The sequence below is a fragment of the Fringilla coelebs genome (genome assembly GCF_963513975.1).
Source record: "Fringilla coelebs genome assembly, chromosome: 3".
Classification (NCBI taxonomy): Eukaryota; Metazoa; Chordata; class Aves; order Passeriformes; family Fringillidae; genus Fringilla; species Fringilla coelebs.
The window spans coordinates 66,302,613-66,310,387 of NC_140030.1; positions in this window are offsets into that span (position 1 = coordinate 66,302,613).

The window sequence follows — 7,775 nt, forward strand, 5'->3', positions numbered from 1 at the left end:
TAAATAATCCTTCCACTTTCAAAAGCCAATGCTTACAGATCCTAATAACTGAGCTCCAGTCTAATGCACCCTCTGTACCTGTGCAGGGTTTCAGTGTTCTTGGGATCCCCAGCAAATTATTGATAGAAAGTTCTGGTATATTATACTCCTGGGGTCATTTTAAGAAAAATTTAATTGCTTATTTTCATTATGCAGACCTTTTAATTGCAATTGTTTTATGTGTGACCAGCAACACTTCAGGAAGTCACACACAGCATTAGATGTGGAGTAAAAGGTGAGAAAAGCAACCATAGGAAAGGGAACTTTGACAAGAGAACTTCCTTCTCAATATGTGCTTAAGCAATGGGTTTCTAGCTCCAAAGCTGACTGGAATTTAATAAACAGCCTTAAAAAATGGAAGTCTTGCTGACAAGCCTGACTAGATTTTAGGTAAGTCAGAAATTGAACTATTGTACTGCATAATGATTAAACGGCTTTGGAACAAAAGCTGTTTGGAATAGTAAAGGGAAAGCTTTAATGTTTTTTAAAAAATTAAGCAAACACAAACTGAAGGATATTATCCTTCAAGCCATGGCCCTATATCAGAAAAGGGAACAAAACCAATTATTCATTTAAATATACAATTCTCAGGGGTTATTATATGCTTCTCATAGTACAAGAAATCAAACTTACTGGTGACTGACCCTACCAATCAATTTATTTTTCTAATTATACTAAAAAGGTAAAAACAACTTAAAGCCTTTCTCTTAGACTGAAACTGGATCAAAAACTAAATCCAGAAGTTATCTTTAGACCAACACATTATTTTTAAGGTCTAGGAAAAGTGGCAGCAGAAATTAAAAAAAATTCAGAAAGCACCCTGCTCCCTACCTAACAGTTCTACAACATACAAAAAGTAAGAAGCAGTTATATCACCAGCTAAATCTAATGAAACAGAGATTTAATGCTCAAGTCTATATAACAGCACACAGAGTATCTTACTCTCTTATCTTCTTTCCATATTTGAATCTGTTGCTGTATCACTGCATCAATACAACACATTCCTGCTGCTTATCTTTCTGGTTTCATGTATTTACTGAATTTTCCACTGCACATCTCTTTATTTTAAAGAATCTTTATTTTGGCTGTTTTGGCAAGCTTCCTTAAATTCACTTACCTGGCACACAATTCTTGCTAAGAAACAAGCACTACTTTCATCCAAATATAAAGAAACTCTGGGAAGTAGGAATTGCAGTCTAGAATGAGAGTGTAAACAGCCTGCAACTTAGCAACTTTCCACAGGCCATGGCAACAGCCTGCAGCCAAGAACCAGGAGATGTGTATGACATACTTTGCAGACTAGATCATAGACAGGGGACTCCTGCTACTTAATTTGGTATGTGTATGTTGCTGTGTACCATAGTAACCCGTTTCCACATGAGCTCAAGTTCTCACACAGATGCCTCCCCATTAGCACAGCCATCCCTCAAGGTACTGCCCCAAAAACTGCAACTGAGATGTACCTGGCCCCTAAGTCAGCAGCTGATCATTTGGTTTTTCTTCACCTGTTTGAAAGAATAATGGATTTTGAAGATCAGCCCAAAACCAGATCCGTCATGCTAATCAACAGTATTACAACAGCCTTGGAAGTACAGCACACACTTCAAATATTCTCTGTGTAGAGTTACACTTGAATTACACATACATTGTCCTGAACATCTAGAAGAACACTTGAATTTTCAAATGACATTATCTTTCTCAGTGCTTACTTTTTATTCTTACTGCATGAAACTATAATGTAAGCTGTCTGAAACTTCTTACACCTGCACCCACTAAAGTGGTTTCAAATTTACTGAAAAATAGCACTGAGATCTAAGTTTTAGAGATTCTTTCTTGGTTTACTTTTATACATCCACTAATCTGCACTTTTCCATAAGCATAAATTCTCAAGCTAAGATCATTAAGGCTTAGTGCTATATTAAATATTCTTGCTAAATGCCTTTCCTATTCTGAGATAAATATAAATAGAAAAGGTAACAGATTCATATATTAATACCAGGCATTAATTTGGTCAAAATTGCATATTTCTCAAGTATTACACTCATGACCTCAAATTCCAGGTAAGTGGAATTATTTTGTTAAATTATCAGAATTAGTTTTTGCTTGATAGCAAATTCCTTGTCTGTGAAACTTGTAGAATAAATCCTGATCTGATCTCTCACTTTTTAGGTTCCTACCCACAAGACAATTAAATGGGAGGTTTAAAAAATATATTTATATAGGAATTGGAACTAGTTCCATGCAAATTTCAAGCACTTCTGAGTTCCTGTCAGCCAACTAACAATTCTTAGTAGCATGTAGTAGAATAACGTGTTCCAACTTCTCAAAAACACATTTAAAAAAAAAAAACTTATTTAAAGAACGGGTTTTTTACACCACACACATTTATGAGTGATTTGAATTTATTACCAAATACAGTTATCCCAGCGGCTACAATATTTCTAAGGAGGAAAAGTCAAAGCTAATAGAGCTGTGAGACTGGCATGATGGCCAGTCTGGACTGACAGGGGCAATGGAGGGCAATGACAGGGCACAATGAAGCACTTGATGTACCACTATTCGATTTCTTTTGGAAGCATCCACATTTAAAGTGACTTAAACTGAAAGCAACTATTAAGCTCTGCATTTTTACTTTGACTGTAAGTATAAATATGCAAATAAAATAACTTTACCTTTATGATCAATGATATTGTTAGTGTTCACTACCCTGAACTGCATTAAATGACACATCAAACAAACCATCCTTCAGGTTTTGCAAAGACTGTGGTGTGTTAACTCAATCTGTTGCTTCCATAATCAGAAATTCTGAGAGTATCACTTCTGGCATGGTGAATTCGACCGGTGTTATTGCACAGTTCCTCCTCACCAGAACACCATTGTATTACATGAGGAGGTACTGACTGTGGGTTCCAAGAATAACAGAGCACTTGTCTTACCTTTGCTTTCTGAACTACCTCACTTTCAGCTGTTCACATACTGCTTTCAAATGACATAAATTCTATCAATATAAAATAATGAGCTAAACTAATTGACAGGGTTTCCTTTAACACTATTCCTAAAGAGTGATTATGCACACAAAAGACACATTTAATATTTGCGTGTTGATCTCCATGCTCTTTTATTCACTGCAGATACTTGTTTGTCTCTATCAGCCATCCTCCTGGGGGTTGGAAGTTAAATCTGGCAAGTTATCAGCATCAATAAAAAAAAAAAAAAATCAAGCCTGTTGCCATGTGTGACCAGTGGAATAATCCTTGCTACAGCATGCTCAAAGCCAAGCTCTGCAGGAGAGGTGGCAATCACAGACCTATCCACATCTATACAAAACAACCATCTGTAGCACAGCAACATCATTATTTGATTCCAGAAGGATCCTTTTAGCATGAGACTTTTTTTGTTCTAACACTGCAAGAGCTGAGCCCATCATTATTTGCCTCCAAAAGTAACTGAGCCAAGGTGGCATATTGTGTTGTAATAACTCAATTATATCTACCTTCTAATGCTTTTCCTTTTTATATTTTTAAGGAGAGAGACAAACCAGTGTTCATATCATTTTGGTCTCCATGTCTTCATAGGGAAAGTTAAACCAATCTTACTCAAATGAGGTTCAGCCATGTTTTTTGCAGAGTGTTAAACACTAAACCTCACAAGGGAGGTTTTTCTCTCTTCGTATTTAAAAAGCATGAAATAAAAAGCACGGACTGTCAGTACCTTCATTTGCTAGTAGCAAGATTCAAAGTGACTCTAGCAAAACCATTATTTTTTGGAAGTTGAAAGCTAAGACTTTATGAGAGGTAACCGATAAATCCACACCCTCCTTTGACTTTATTACTACATAAAGGATTATGTACCTCTGGAAACATAGGTGGAAGTTTTAACTTAAAACTTTATGAAAATACAACTGCAGTTTATAAAGCTATGCAAAATGCTCTTTTACATACATAATTTACACTAGTATGACTGTGGAGTAAGTGTCTTAGTAAGGAACAGCCAGTGGGATAGTATTATTTTTTGAACAATGCCAAGAAAACTACAGAAATTAAGGAAAAAGGAAATATTGCAAAGAAGCTTTTCCCTGTCTGAACTATGCAGACACCAAGAGAGACTGATCCTTTTTCTACTGCTTCCCTCAGCCATGTTTTTTTGCGAAGTTCTGTGGATTTCATTAAAGCTCACAAACAATCAGCTCAAAATGTAAAGGGGACTATTAAACTTCAGCAACTGATTTGGGTACTACATATATTTTTTTGAAAACTGCAATTCTCTGCCATTCAGAAATGCTTGCAAATATAACAGCCTTTTCTTTAGGGACAAGTCATTGACTAGAGACCTATAAAAGGGAAAGCCACTGAAATGTTTCATGGCAAGGGACTGGAGTGATGGATGAATGGCACACTATTATCGGGAAGGGGCTATTTCAGACCTGGAGAGTTTTTGGTTTAGAATCTGTATTTTAAGCAGTAACCCACGGGACGCAGATTAGAACAGCTTGGAAATTGTATGGAAGTCAAATGAATCCACTAATTTCCCCACAAACACCTCTTTATGTAAATTTAGCGACAGTATTGTCATATGACAAAATGTGAACATGTACAAATGTCTATGCCATGAATATGTGTAACACATAAGATAACAAACTTCAGATTGTTCTACTGAGACCAAAACCATTCAAAATCTGTGAAAAGTTGTTATGTACATAATAAATCCATCTGATAGTTACTAGTGGTCTTTCCTAAGTTCTGGTAAGGTTTATGTCTATACCACTAGAGAATGAGAGGTTTTATTCTGCATTTAATATTCTGCATTTATTAATATTTGCTTTGCTTTAGCACATCTTTGTTCAAACATTACTACCTGCATAAATTCAAGGAGACAGAAACCAATTCATTTGATATATTGATCCAACTAAGCATAAAATTAACTCTACATGGATTTCAAAGAATTACTATAGTCATAGCTGTAGCATCTCACTTCATTTAAATGTGACTAGATCTATATGATCCATATTATGATCCATATAGCAATAAATAGTGATTTTCTTTCCTTACAAGTTGCATTATGGGTAAGTTCATGAGAACCATTTCAATTACAAGCTGTGTGGTCAGAGGTGTCTGAGGGCTGCTTACCCTTACTATGGGCAAGCCCCCAGATAATGATCCTCATGATAGTTTCAGCTTGAGCACAACTTCAAAACTTTACCACCATGGATGCAAGTAGTCACTCTAACCTGGTCAAAATATGGAAGAAAAACATGCTCACATGATCTTCATGCAACCATCAGGTACTTTGCTTGAGATCTGAAGTCACATGGCATGCATCAGTTCCCCAAGCTCTGCTAGGTCACCACAGCTGTCAGGGAATATTCATTTACTCCATGTGTTGTTCTCACTAAGTACCATAGTTAACAGTAAGTTGTTCAATTGCTATCAACCAAGAGTGGCTTAAAGTTCACATAGAATGTTCCAAAGGCAGGCTGTGCCCTACCTTTAGAGAAGTAGATTTTAAACCACTTTTGCTGAGAGCATATGCGTGGTCAGAGCAAAATTGAAGAGCAGTTATGATTTACATTAACTCTCAACAACATATATGATTCCATATTCTCCATCTATTTTGATGATTCCTTACTCACATTTTATTTTATCTATGTATGTTCTGGCCAACCTTACTTACCACACCTCTACACAAGGTAACTAATTCACACAGGTTTCTGTGTGTTATTCTGGGACTAGTTAATGTAGCAGCCACAAAACCTTCTCCTGCACAGACTCCCTTCCATGGGTGGACTCTCCTGCCAGAAGCCTGCTCCTGTAGGAGCTTTCCACAGCCTGAAGCTTCCCTTTAAAGTAGATCCACCTGCACCCACATGAGGTCCTTCACTGGCTGCCAAGCTGATACCTGTTCCTCCCATGAGGTAGGGTAATGACCTGAGTTATCATGCACTTTTTCACAGGTTGCAGAGGAATCGCTGTTCCCACATCAGGGACCTCCTGCCCCCAACCCTTTGTGTCTGCAGGGCTGTTTCTCTCACATTTTTGTCACTCCTCTCCCACAGCTGCTACATAAGTGTTTGTCACAGTTTCTTTAATGTCCAGTCTCTCGTCACAGAGTTTCCTCCCTCTGGGTGGTAAAATTAGCAAATCTGGGATCATTAAAGTTTCACCTGAAGATCAAAAGGACAGTAGAAAAGTCCTATTGCCAATCATACAGCTTTTGTAAATGTGTTTTGTTTTGGCTTTGGTTTTCATTAGAAAGATGCACTTGCTTATCTACATGCAGGAGATTTCATTTGAACAAAATATGGAAACTGAGTTTTCTGTTTACTTCCCAGGTTCTCCTAACAACCTAATAACACTGTTTATACACTAAAAAAAATTTTATCACTGAGGATTTTTGCAGTTGTTGGGGTAGGTTTCTTTTTGGTGCGGGGTCTTTTTCTTGGTTGGTTTGGTTCTAACCTTTAATATTAATAAGACTTCTGTGTATATCCAAAAGGCCATCCACTGAAAAATATGGTTACAAATTACAACTCCATTTAACTGATGACAAAGATGCAGGTCACTAGGACAGAGTCTGTTTTACCACAAAATATGAAAGCAATTTTTGTTGTATGTAATCCCATTTACTCAGCAGTCTTACTGCATTGTTAATTCAATAATATCCTACCCATCTGTATATTGAAAAACACAGTGCCCAGTGCTGTACCTTCTAAACATCTTGCTTGTAAGTAAAGCCACTTGCTTAGGCAACACAGCATCCAGTCATCCCTTCCTCTTCAAATACACATGACATGAAACTCTGGACAGCTGATGCTCACAAACAGCTGTCACAGTTCATAGCACTAATACTTTACCTTAACCAAGGTTCAAATCTCTCTAAGCAGCACACTATTTCCTGTTTGCTACAAAGGGCTCCGGAATCATGCATGAAACACGACTATATAATTAAAATACTAAAAAGAAAACAATATTCAGAAGATTACACAACACATAACAATCAAACATTAACAGTTCTGAACAAAGTCCAATGTAGGTTCATACCAGGTCGTTGATTGTTCATTTGTTAACCAGTCACATAATCAGATTAGTTTTGTCCTGCAGCCTACGCCTGTGCTAGGAATACTAATGCAAACCCTACTTTCATTTTACTGGAGGCACAATTGCCGCCATTTAAATCACAATAAACTTGAAGGTAGCTCTGTTGTTACATACTTGAAAACATAGATTAGGTTGAAAAAAAAAGTCAAATGTTAAATGAAAAACATATATCAATCTATTTTTTCTGTTCCTTTCTTTAACGTCTTGTAAAATTCTCAGTTCAATATGACATTATGATATTATGAAACTGAAACAATTTTGTGAGGTCATTTCATCTTTTCCTACTACTGTTTTCCTACAGCTCATTCATTTTATGATTTAGTTAAATTTCTAAATGTCAGCCCAGTTTAGGACAAAACGAAGAACCAGAACACTGAAATATCCTCAATGCAAAAATCACATTTTCCTGATCCGCTGTACAAATCTAGCTCTAATGAAACTCTAGCTTTCCTATATTTTGCAGTTAAACTCTGTATATGATTTTTTCCTACTACCTGAGGCTGTAAGGAGGCTGTATATCTACTGCTGCATGTATCACAGAATTTAGTCTGTCAAAATGGCAGAGGTGTGGATTTTGCCATCTTCCTGAATCTAATGATGATTAATAATGTTTTCTTGACTACCAGGTTATTAGCAAGCTAT